Source organism: Tarenaya hassleriana, unplaced genomic scaffold (genome assembly GCF_000463585.1).
Source record: "Tarenaya hassleriana unplaced genomic scaffold, ASM46358v1 Cleome80, whole genome shotgun sequence".
In the NCBI taxonomy this organism is placed as follows: domain Eukaryota; kingdom Viridiplantae; phylum Streptophyta; class Magnoliopsida; order Brassicales; family Cleomaceae; genus Tarenaya; species Tarenaya hassleriana.
The window spans coordinates 103561-117440 of record NW_010970491.1 but is presented as its reverse complement, the minus strand read 5'-3'; positions in this window follow the sequence as shown (position 1 = coordinate 117440).

The following is a 13880-nucleotide window of genomic DNA, read 5'->3' as shown; positions in this document are numbered from 1 at the left end:
TGAGACTTGAAGTTTATTTCGATCCGGGTCCTGTTCTAAATCACCTAGGACTGAAGTTACAGTCCCTCTACATGTATCCACACCGACGGGAAGGATTCCAAACGATTTGGAACGAATCTGCTAGGATTAATGAAGAAAAGGGTAACTCAAAAGACGAGATCCAATCCCGGGACAATAGAAATCGAAGAGAACATGTTCTCTAGGGTTCTAGGATGTTTCTCTGAGTTTTAGGTCGGCCTTAATTAAGTTTGGACGAAATCCCAAACTTAAATAAGATTAGAAAACCCTAAAATCGAATTATGGAAATTTTCCAGATCCCGGTCCGCCGGACCAGGAGCTTGGTCCGGCAGACCAGGCTTAGTCCGAGGCTCGCGGACCATCTAACCTTCGCGCCGTCTGACCTGGAGGTTTGGTCCGGCTGACCAACTTTTGGTCAGCTCCGGACCAAACCTCTTGGTTCCTTTCCGGTCCGTCGTTCCAGCGTCCTTGGTCCTCCTGATTCCAGCATCTGGTCCGGGGCTGACCATCTCTTGGTCGGTCGGACCAGACCTGGACAGATGACCTCGGACTGAGCTTCCGGACTGCCTGATCTGACCAACTTGGTCCGGAGCTGACCCTTTTCATGCTCCTTTTCATGCTCGTTTCGGTCAAATCTCGTTTCCATTCTTCGGATTCTTCACGTATAAGTCCATCCCTAGTGGTGTGTGACCCTGTAGGCCCATTCTAAGTGGTAGTGTCTTTAGGAACCTTTTCCGAACCACAAGTCATGGTTAGCTTCTAGCAAGACGCCATGACCACCCACTTAGAATTGAGTTAGAGGTGATCTAACCAAGGCATTAACAGTTCGAATTCTGATCCTTTGTCTCACGATATCATATGTTGAACAAGGGCATGGTTTGAGCCACCCTTCAAGTTCAACCGCTTTCTCATCTTGGTAAATCGACTAGTAAAATAGATGCAACTTCATCTATAGCGTGGCCACGCGTTTTCATAGTCCGACTTCCACGAGGGGGCCCAGCGATATCTCTCATGTTAAGGAGGTGACAAGTCCCATATTGCATGTCTACTATCTCCATATGATTCGTGAACGTATCTGATCAACGCCGTTATAATCATCCGGTTAAAGACGACGTTTGACGCAGTCAAGACATGCCACTCCTCATATAAGATACTCTAGACATCTCAGGTATGAGGATCCATAAACGAACCGTTGTATGAGATTCAAGTCATGACTCTATCCATGTGACAATCTCATGCGGGTCATCCAGTCACTCGTTCACAACGAGTACCCATGATTGTGATCTACATCCAATGCGTTGATCACACCTCATGCTAGTCTTGATTCAACATTGTTCTCACAATGATGACTGGCTAGGGAGTTTAGAATCATTCTCTAATGATTCAGGGATACCGAAATATAACAAACATGCCAATCATATAACGAGAATGTAATGCATTCATAAATCAATGAATCAATACAAAGTCAAAATGTCACATCACGGATCATCCTAGAGCATTACAACCAACACTTAATCAGCCACATGACTCGTTTTCACCTCACATGGGCATTCACGACCCATCTCACTCAGTTAAACAGGTAACTACGCTCTCAGACCATTATGTTCTTATACTTCATGATCCAGGTTGGCAAAAGATCGATAATATTTGCCTCTTAGACCGGTATGGTAGTTGAGAAGGTTCGGTCAAGCTAATGACCTTAAACAAGCGCTTTCGGGAGGCAACCCGAGTTTGTAGGTTAGTTTTTCTTTTCTTTCTTTTTCTTTTTGCATCGGATATTGGTTTGTATCTCTTATCACCAGGTTGAGTTCTAATGAGGAGCTACTGAGAAGGCGAGGAAGCTAGCTATGCGATTGACGTAGGCAGACTTAAGTGCGAGTGAACGAACATCGCGAGCTAAGTACTCTTTTCTGTTTTTGGTTTGCTTCTCTTTTGACTCATGTTATTGGTTGCTTCTACTAGCCGAGAATTGACACCGAGGACGGTGTCCAGTTCAAGTCTGGGGGAGGATTCGTCTAACGCCAAACCATATCCATATAGAGTAGCGTTGCATGCATTTTTCCCTTTATTTTCACATTTTAGTTGCATGGGCATATAGGATGCATTAGGATCATATAGTTTGTTGTTAGGATTGTGCATTCACATATAGTGTTTAGAACATATAAGATCACGTGCAATAAAACCGTTTTGAGCATTGATGTGATGATCTATGACATGAGAGAGTAGAAACATCCTGAAAACATTGTGATCCGTTGAACGTGATTATGTTTTGTTGAATTGATTGCTTGACCTTTAGGATTGTCTAGAATGGTTTGTGGGGTAGAAATCGTTGGTTGGAACCCATGGGACCGATGTTGTCTAGCCAAGTAGAAAAGTTTCTATAAGAATCTTTCCCATTGTTTTGCTGAAATCGGTAAAATCTTTTATCAAATGCATTCTTATTTCTTCATGTGCAGAAAAAGATAGTGAGCATCTCGACACTCCGCTGTCATTATCTCGTCAACGAAAATCGTTCGAGGATATGAGTGCATCGATTTGATGGTTCGGGTCTAAGTTGTGGGTCGGGTTATCCAATAAACAAAATCGAAAAAAAAATTGATTAGAAACCCTTCAACTTCAACGTCCTAGGAACCCGAGATGCTAGCAAAAGAAAAAAAAGAGAGAAAGTCTAGCTAGATGAAAAAAAAAAGAGAAAGAGAAAAAGAATGAATGTCGAAAGCGTAGACTAGATACGATTAGGTAGAATGGTATAATAGGTTCGAGAAACATGCTTGGTAGATGATTGAGGTTCTTGGATTGGTTCTAGGTAGCGGTATAGATCCCATGGCTAGGAAAGATTATTCTTTAGAAAGGGAGATCATACTAGACAGACTTGATTATTGTTCACGGGGATCTAGGTCGGATAGAGGTTTCGCTCTCGATTATCATTTTGAGTTATGTCATTGTCTCGCCCTCCTTTCAGACCGGTTTTTCACGGAGTATTTGCTCGAGGACGAGCAAAGGTTTAAGTCTGGGGGAGTTTGATAACACATATTTCGGGTGATGTTTTGATATAGGATGTCTAGCGTATTTCACTCGATTCTATATATTTGTAGACATTCTAGGGCACATTTGGCTTCGATATTGGTTGGTTGTGTTCTTTGGTGTTTAAACAGGAATCTACACATAAAAAGAGCAAAAGGAGTGGAAAACATGGAATACGGAACAACATCACGGACGAACTGGGAACATTTGGGGTGTCTCCAGGGAAAACGTGAAGCTCAGAAAATGTCAGATCTTGCAAATCCAATAACTTTCACTCTACAAGTCCAAATCATGCATTCTCTACATCATTGGAAAGCTCTCTTTGATATCTACGCATAGACGCCAAGATCATAAATCCGATGTCGGAGCAGGAAGTTATGAGCAAATTTGTGAAGTCCGCCAAAACTGTTAAGTGACAAGATCGCCCAAGCCACCTCTCACTCGTGCTAAGGCTAGAGCACTTCGACAAACATTATTCAACGTCGACCATCGAACCTTGAGCGGGATAAGAGATGAGGACACAATGTACACTTATCAAATAAGCATTCACGGGCTTTGGAACATTGTCATTGTTTGTACCGACCAAGATCCATCCGAGATGATTCGAAAGGAGCCATGATCAGCCCTTGCATCAACCAAATTGAGCCAGCCTATTGAGTCTATTCGATCTACGTCACGGAGCAGCTCAAAGTCAACACATATTCGTCACTTACACGGCCCACAAAGGAGTTAAGCCCAAGCTTAGAACATGTTATTTTTCTAACAGCTATATGCCACAATTAATGATCCTTCGTGCATGTGTTTTGGTCATTTAATTCAACTAGCTGTTAAGAACACTTTGGTTTTTCTATAAGTTCAAACTTTCAGATTGTAAGAGACACCTTTTTGATCATTTTGAATGAAAGAAATTTCTTTTGAGAATCAACATTCTCTCTAATTGTTCGGTGTGTCCGACGAACTACGTTCGATGTGTCCGACGTTCTAGGCTCGGTGTGTCCGACCATCCACCCTCGGTGTGTCCGAGAGAACCATCCTTCCTTGGTTCGTCCGAGCTTCCTCCCCTTCGATTACCACCTCCATTCCTTTGAAACGTTTCCGAATTCGAGAGCCACTTTTCGTGCGACGGTGATTGGAATCGTTTTACCGTAAATCCATTTCGATTGCCCTTGTTCCTCCGCAAATTCGAGAGCCACGCCCGTGAGCCGGTGATTGCGGTTGAACTCCCCTTGTCCATCCTCCTCGTGCGTACATCAGGGAGATCATACTAGACAGCCTTGATTATTGTTTACGGGGATCTAGGTCGGATAGAGGTTTCGCTCCCGATTATCATTTTGAGTTATGTCATTGTCTCGCCCTCCTTTCAGACCGGTTTTTCACGGAGTATTTGCTCGAGGATGAGCAAAGGTTTAAGTCTAGGGGAGTTTGATAACACATATTTCGGGTGATGTTTTGATATAGGATGTCTAGCGTATTTCACTCGATTCTATATATTTGTAGACATTCTAGGGCACATTTGGTTTCGATATTGGTTGGTTGTGTTCTTTGGTGTTTAAACAGGAATCTACACATAAAGAGAGCAAAAGGAGTGGAAAACATGGAATACGGAACATCACGGACGAACTGGGAACATTTGGGGTGTCTCCAGGAAAAACGTGAAGCTCAGAAAACGTTAGATCTTGCAAATCCAATAACTTTCACTCTACACGTCCAAATCATGCATTCTCTACATCATTGGAAAGCTCTCTTCGATATCTATGCATAGACACCAAGATCACCTAAATCCGATGTCGGAGCAGGAAGTTATGAGCAAATTTGTGAAGCCCGCCAAAACTGTTAAGTGACACGATCGTGTCACTTTCAGTCACATGATCGGGTCACTTACCAGATTTTGGAAATCTTCCGAATTTTAGCCCATAAAAAGAAGGATTAAGTAGAGTTAGCCGCCAAGGTCGAAAACATTCAGACTTTTCACAGAAAACACACCCTAGAGCACACAAGAAGAGGGAGATTATCAAGAGACAAGAGATCGGAGTAGAAGACGGAAATTACGAAGCCGGGAAATCGACTAAGCATTCTTCCCTTCTTCTATTTTACGATGTTTTGTGTTATTGATATGAACCCTGACGTCTCGATGTTTAGCGAGTAGTTCTTTTGCTGTAGGTTGGGGATTTGCTATGTAGGGATCTTTGGTATTTAATTCCAGAATTTTGGATTTATTTATTCCATCCAGTTTATTGAATTGTTCTTAATGCTTTTGATCTCGTTGGCCACTTGGTTGAATGAACTTAGGGTTTTAATTCACATAGACATATGGGATTATAACCTGGAACTAATTCAATAAATAGAACAGGTATCGCATTGGAAGATGGGTATTTGCCTAGGAATTATGATAGCGTTCGTTCATGCATCCAGTGTTTTAGACTATTGAATCGGAAGATTAGTACGATTAAACCTGGATAGTGAGATTAGACTTGGAAGAGTTAATCTCTACTTTAGAGCTTGAATTCTCTGGATTGGATAGATAAACCACTAAGTTTGTATTTTTTGAAAGATCCTTGCATGTAAAGCAATCCCGAAGCCTGCAGTGTTCATCATTCATAGTCTTTAGAACCGTTTTATCGTTTGCTTTGCTACGCTTCCCACTCTCGTATTATCTCCTCTGGATCTAGATTTGGATTGGGATTTGATTCCGTTGTTTATTTGTCCCTGTGTTCGACCCTAGCTACTACAATCGATCCGTACACTTGCGGAATTTGTTGAATCTAAGATATTATTACTTGACCAAATTTATACACCTAGATTTGCGACATCAAGTTTTTGGCGCTGTTGCCGGGGACTATTTAGGCAACAGGATTAGATTCTATCTAGTCTGGATCTTCTTCCTTTCTTTTTCTTTTTCTTAAGTGATTTCTCACGTTTTCTTTGTCTGTTTGTTGCCTTTCGTTTGTGCGTAGGGTTTCCTAGTGCATGACCAGAAGTGTTGGGACATAAGACCTAGTACCTTTTGATCCTGAACTTGAAAGAACCATTACACGCATCCGTCGACAGCAGAGACAGATGGAGAACGATCAAGATCTCGCTTTTCCCGGTGATGCTGCAGGCAATGCAGACTCAACTTTTGCTCAATATAACATGCCAAAGCACACCGAGCTTATGGCCGGTATACGACTGCCGACCATCGACATGACTCGTTTTGAGCTCAACCCGGCTACCATCCAGATGCTCAGCAATAATTCTTTTCGGGGTAGGCCAAACGAAGATCCGAACGCACATCTCACGCATTTCAAGATGATGTGCCGCTCGATCAAAAGAGAGGCCAGAGTGACGGACGATGACCTCCGTCTACTTGCTTTTCCTTGGACTCTCATGGATGCTGCATTGGAATGGCTATATGATTTAGCACCTGATTCCATCCACACCTAGGACCAGCTGGAAGTTCAGTTCATGTCCAAATTCTTTCCAGCCCACCGCACTCAAGCAGCTCTCTCAGGCATACACTCATTTAAGCAGGATCAAAGAGAGAGTCTCTACGACGCTTGGAGAAGGTACAAAGGATATCAGAAGTCGTGTCCTCATCATGCGCTCGACAAGAACTACCTGGTCAATACCTTCTTTCGAGGACTACGAAACGATACTAAGACTCCGATTCAAGCTTCTTGCGGTGGAAGCATCCAGAACAAGTCATTCGTGGAGCTTGAACAACACATTGAGCTGATGGCTCAAGAAGAGGATGCTCCGAATGAATATTCTCGGGATCTACCAAGGAAAGACGGCGATTCTAGCCTTCAGTTGGTCTTGATCAATTGGCAGCATTGAATGCTAAGTTTGCAAGCGCCAATTTGATTTCTACTAAGGATGTTCCGACACTTTCACAAGAGGATCTTGGCATGTATGCAGTCGAAGAGCGAGTCGAAGGTGTGAACTACGTGGCCAATAACTCCTACTCGAACACGTACAATCCAGGGTGGAAGAATCATCCCAATCTCTCCTCAAGTCAAACAATGTGGAGAATCCCGTGCCGAACAACTTCAGAGCATCCGACAACTCGAACCAGAGGATTCCTCCTAGTTTTGCTTTTCAATCCAGGGTTCCTAATCAGACATCCAACTACAGAGCTCCGGGGCAATCCTATATTAATTCCACACCTCCAGGTAATCCTGAATCCAACCCTGATATGCACACTTTGCTTATACAGTTTATACAGAATCTGGAAAAGACAAATCAGGAATTTCGAGCTCAGTTCGCAAGCATCGATGCTCACTTCAAGATCATAGACAACCATATCGCTCAGCTAGCATCAGCCTCTCAAAGACCATCCGGATCTCTTCCAGGTAAGCCTGAGACTAACCCCCGTGAACATGTCAATGCGATTACTTTGAGAAGTGGTAAGCAGGTAGACGTTGAAGACTGACCGATGGTTGAGCGAGGAAAAAGCTCGAAGACTGCAGTTGTAGACATCCCCGATGATGAACCTGAACCGGCTTACGAGCCTCCTCCTCCTAGGCCACCACCAGTACCATTTCCATCTCGCTTGAGGAAGCATAACGAAGACAGTCAATTCGCAAAGAGGGTCGTTGAGAAAGAAACCGTAGCGCTTACTGCCGAATGCAGCGCTTTGATCCAACACGAGCTTCCGTTTAAGCGGTCCGATCCAGGTAGTTTCTCAATCCCTTGTAAATTGGGTAATGTTTCCATCGATCGTGCACTCTGTGATCTAGGAGCCGGAGTCAGTCTTCTTCCATTATCGATCTTCAAGAAGCTGAATGTGGGTGAGCTAAAACCCACTAGAATGACTCTTCAACTTGCCGATCGTTCCATTAAATACCCTGCTGGGATACTTGAGGATGTGCCACTGAAAGTTGGGAACTTCTATATCCCGGTTGACTTCGTGGTTCTCGACATGGTCGAAAACATTCATACTTTTCACAGAAAACACACCCTAGAGCACACAAAAAGAGGAAGATTATCAAGAGGCAAGAGATCGGAGCAGAAGACGAAGATTACGAAGCCGGAAAATCGACTAAGCATTCTTCCTTTCTTCTATTTTGCGATGTTTTGTATTATTGATATGAACCCTGCATTCTCGATGTTTAGCGAGTAGTCCCATAGTTGTAGGTTAGGGATTTGCTATGTAGAGATCTTTGGTTTTTATTTCCAGACTTTGTGGATCTATTTATTCCATTCAGTTTATTTAATTGTTCTTAATGCTTTTGATCTCCTTGGCCACTTGGTTGAATGAATTTAGGATTTTAATTCACATAGACATATGGGATTCTAACCTAGAACTAATTCAATAAATAGAACAGGTATCACATCGGGAGATGGGTATTTGCCTAGAAATTATGATAGCGTTCGTTCATTCATCCAGAGTTTTAGACTATTGAATCGAAAGTTTAGTAGGATTAAACCTGGATAGTGGGATTAGAATTGGGAGAATTAATCTCTACCTTAGATCTTGAATTCCCTGAATTGGATAGATAAACCACATAGTTTGCATCTTTTGAAAGATCCTTGCATGTAAAGCAATCCCGAAGCCTGCAATGTTCTTCATTCATAGTCTTTAGAACCGTTTTATCGTTTGCTTTGTTACCTTCTCACACTCACATTATTTTCTCTGGATTTAGACTTAGATTTAGATTTGATTTAGTTATCTACTTATCCCTGTGTTCGACCCTAGCGACTACAATCGATCCGTACACTTGCGGTATTTGTTGAATCTAGGATATTATTACTTGATCGAATTTATACACCTAGATTTACGAGATCAAGCTTCAAATATTACAGCTTTTATTTTGTGATTTAGTTACGTAATCTTTGGTATTGTCTCCTTCTATATATTTGAATGTGTAATCTCATGAATAATACACAGTAGTATGGGACGAAACCCTCATTACACAATAATACTCTTAGCCCATCTTTAGAAAATACTCTTGGTTCTTATTCTTCTTCTTTTTATTTTGGTTCAATTCTCTTTTTCTTCATGCTCAAACACCCATACATACAAAATTCCTTCAAATGTTGTGCGAGTTGAAAGTTTTATTGAAACAAACACAAGAAAAGCAAGTGCTCTCTTAAAGTTTATGCAAAAACCGAAACAAGAGAGGTTATGGATGTCGGGGTTGGAATATCTACGAGACCCACAGTTTTGGGAAGACCTTCTACAAGAAGGTGTATGGCTCAATGATCAAGTTAGTGTTTTCACATATAGTTTGACGAGTTTGACGACTGTTTGACCCATTTGACTATTTGTTCTCACATCATATCGATGAAGCCATGTATGACATCCGGAAACGTGTACCCCAAATTGAACCAAACAGTAGGAGGTACCTTCTGTGTGATGTGCAGTGTTGTGAATGCTTCAAATGGTGGAAATTAGGACTGAAAGATCTCGGCCTTCTTGGACAATACATGAGTGGTGAATTACCAATTGACAGTGGTAAAAGAAAATTGGACCAATTCAAAGGTTTTATCAGTGTGTTGAACATTCCGTCATTGGTAGATCCTAATGTAAGTGTTCATTGGGTCACTATTAAAAGTGGACTACAGGAACATGGTGATTCAAGTGTATGACTGCAACCCGAGAATGAAGGAGGCGACACTTAAAGTGATTCATCACTTATGCAGAAGTATCCCAGAGGCCTTCATGATTAGCGGGACTGGTCGAATTGACATTTCGACCTTGTTTTCCATCGAGCTAATCTCTAATCTACCTCAAACATAACAGGAAATGAATGCGGTATATACAGCATCAAATATGCAGAGGCACTCTACGGGAATGATCTCACCTTATTGGATAAGGTGAGCGACGCGGTGGTGTACTCTATTCGCGAAAAAATTGCATCTGATATATTCGCGAATGGTAAGGAAGTGTCGGTGTCTACCGAGTAAGGCTGACATTCTTCTTCGTACTATTTCATTTGTTAAGAACCTCTTTAATTTATTAGTATTTTATTTCTTAAGAACCTCTTTCGTATTAAGATCTAATCAGGTTTAAAACTTTAGCAGAACATCTAGTTCTATTCATTACGTCAAACTCGGTTGACTCGTCAAACACGTCAAACTCGTCAAACTCTCTGATTTGGTGAATTTATCAATTCCGAACTACGAAAATGTTTAGAAACACTCCGTATAACAAATTTGATAAGTAAAAAATGATCGGAGCTGTCTAAATTTAACACCTTATTTTGTTTAACAATGCATGTTTGATAACTCCTATTTTTCTCTATATTTTTATGAGAGTTTGTCTAGTTTTTATAGGATAATCACATGCATTTATAGGCATTCTAGGTGTGTTAGGACACAAAACCCGGTTGTGCTTTAGTTTTGCAGTGACTTTCACCCGTTCTACTATTTCTTTTGCTTTGGGAGTTTCAAGTTTACCAGCATACTCTTCCTTTAAGTAATCTCTAACCAACTTCGCTGAACCTTGCACAACTTTTTTGGATTTGGATATAGGTCTGCAACTATGAACGGGATTATATGATCTTACACTGAAACGTTCGGAATTCTGAATCGCTGCGATGCGTAATTTCCAAGCACAACTCGATCTATAAAACTTGCATCTTAATTCCCACAACTTCTTGTCAGACTTCACTATAGCAAAACCGAAACAAGCGTTAACTGCGCCTTTCCGTACATATTCCTGAGTTGCTGCCTTATTATCAGACTCATAACCAATACTTATATTCAATCCATCACTAAAATTGAATACTGAAAGAGAAAACGATGTGTCCTCCACAGCTACAATGGCCATATTATTCTCACCATCACCATCTCCATCATCAAAGCCAACTTTGTTGGTTTCACATGTCATATCAGCTGCAGGTCCCTCTTTTAAAACAATTGCATGTTCTACATTCATTTCATCTTCTCCTCGAACAATAGTATGTTCATCATCCGGATCATCTATAAATTGTATCGTATTACTCGCACCTTTACTCTTCAAATCGGGACTCTGAATCATATTCTTATTATAACCTGCATAAATCACAGCCCCATATGGTCCAACAGCACTACCGGAATCCGGAATATATTGCATAACAACTTCTTGTCCACATTCACTTCTCAAATTTACTTTTTCAATCTCCAAGTGAAACATGTTTCTTCCTCCGTTTATTTTGTCCATGAGATAAATAAACACTTGCTTGTCATTCGATATGTAAATCGGCTCACTATTTCCTTTTATTGTCGGTAGATAACTTAGCTGAATATTTGCTTTTTCTTTGTCCACATTCATATCAGAATATAACTCCTCAACCAGATGTCTGCATGTCAAATCTGTCGGAGGAAAAGGGAATATCACACCCTTGGCATCTTTAACTTTTCCTTCCCATTCATATTCTCCACTTGCGTTTATTATCCACTTGTCACCAAATTGTAATAAACAATTGTCATTCTTTCATCACTTGTAGCCATTATGCATGTACAAAATAAATACAAAATGGTGAAATTGGTTTGACGAGTTTGACGAGTCTGGCCATTTCTACGAGTTTGACCAGTTGGACAAAATGGTCACTTTCACCAATGTGACGAGTTAATTTGACCAGTTTAACTGATATATATGTTACATTTGACTCATCTATATTATATAAACACGAAAATAAAAAAACCCTAAATACCCAAAATATATACCGGCTTTAAAAAAAATTTACCTATTAACGAGATCTACGTTTATTGGATGAGTTTCTTGGAGATTTCACTTGTTTTTCGCAGCAAATTTGCCAGAAAATCGCGCAGGAGAAGAGAAATTCGAAGAGAGAGAAGAAGAAAAACTCGAAGAGAGAGAACGCGATATAAGGCAGGAGACAACAATAGAGAGGAGAGAGAAAATGGGGTAAAAGCAGATCTATATTTTATTTATTTTAATATATTATAATATTATATAAATAAAGGAAGGGTATTATATAGATTCTATATTTATAAGGGTATATGTGATGTTGTCGTTTTTTTTTCTGAGCGAGGGTATGGACTGTAAGTGAAATCGATATTTAAGGGTATTTTTGCAATTGCCCCCTACGAAAGCGCAAAGACTTTTCTGGGAAAAAGCTAAAGATGATGAGAGAATCATCGAGAAAGCACTTCGCGGGTTCGGACAGGACGGAAGTGTCTCGAACCTCGTAAAGGCCCTCGACCAATTACGGATCAACTCTGATGACTCATCATGTTTCATGGAAGACTTCGCCCGGAAGAGCATCGATTGTCGGAAGCACATCTCTAACTTGGAGAGGCTGATCAATTCCTCGCCATCATCGATCTGATCAAGGCTTCCAGCCTGTTGTTCTTCCACAGGAAGGTGATTCCCGCTCTTCACCGACGTCGCGATATGCTGGATTTGGTGGAGGGAGATGCCTACTCTTTCGTGTTCTATTCCGGGATGATATTCGCTCTCATACCTTTGATCCGAGTGACGAAGAATTGGATCAACGCGAGGATTGAGTTCGGACAGGTGGAGAAGCTTGAGGGAGATCTCGAGATCCTAAAGACGAAGATCCAAACTTTAGAGAAATTGACCAAAGATTTGGGAGACATTGCAGAGAATGGCCGCGTTCGTGTGCACCACAAGATCCTCGAGTTTATCCACACATGTGTCGTTTGATCTCGTTGGAGTTGTTGTTAGACCTTGTTTTTGTCACAAATATCATATCACTTGCTCCACTGTTTCTGGAAGGCAAGAACCTGAATTTCAAAGGACGAAGTGTTTCAAAGATCCATATATAGAGTCTAGACTCTTTCATATTATATATATACATCCAAAAACATAGAGTTACATCTCCACAACTTCGGACGAAAGCAGCAGACAAAACTAAAGAGAAAGCTTACTTGAGGCACAGATTCTGTGTCCTTAGTTTCTGATTTTGTCCAGAAGCAAAGAGTTCCATATTCTTATCCTTCATCTCTTTTGTCGTCAGATTCTGCCTTGCCTTGGCTCCTCTCCTATATGAATGAGCCTTCTCCTTCCATCTCTTTCGCCTTTACAACGAGGAGACCATCTCTGGCATAAGCTCTAATCAACGCGTTCGCAACTCGGATATATCATAAATTGTGGACAGTTGGATTGCCATTCTTTCGCGTGAGTTTTTTTTTTCGATAATATGTGATTTGACCAGAGTGGGGTTCGAACCTGGGGTGGAGTACTCTTTGTGCATATCCACTTACCAGTTGAACCAGCCACTCCTGACTTCTTCGCGTGAGTTATCATTTTCATGAACAACTTCCCGCCAAAATCATTCCGGTCAATCGTCTAGATATCATCGTCCGTCGTCGACGTCAATCTGATGGTGCACGGTAAATCGGACTCTCCGAGAGCAAAGAGTCGGTTCCCGAATAACGTGAGGCTCGTGTTCACGAGACCAAGACTGGCTGGAGTGTACTGTCCGATCAAAACCTTACCGCCGACAGAGCGAATAAAATGCTTAGCTAATTCCATGCGTCTAACTAAAAAACAATTCCTTCTGTCATGTATCCACGATTAATGCAGCCTTAGATGTTTCAGTAGCTCGATCGCCATGGATTCGAATCGCGTAGAGCATGTTGTCGTCGTCAAAGAGAGATGGTACGAATGTAAGCACCGTCTAGACACGATGGGAGAGACCCGTACAAAACCTCGCACTCTGTCCGAAGAAGCTCGTCGACAGCGTTGAAGATGGCTGTCACCACCGTCATCTTCGTTTGTCTCGTACTCGGCCTTCGTCCTCGTAGTTTCAACGGGCAGAAAACGGTTTTCGACGAGGGAGTAGATGATTAGGAGAAATTAGAGAATACGGGAGAAGAATAAACAGACGTCATTGGGATATTTCTATTTTTAATAAGGGTGATAACGTCTTTTATTTGTTTTTTTA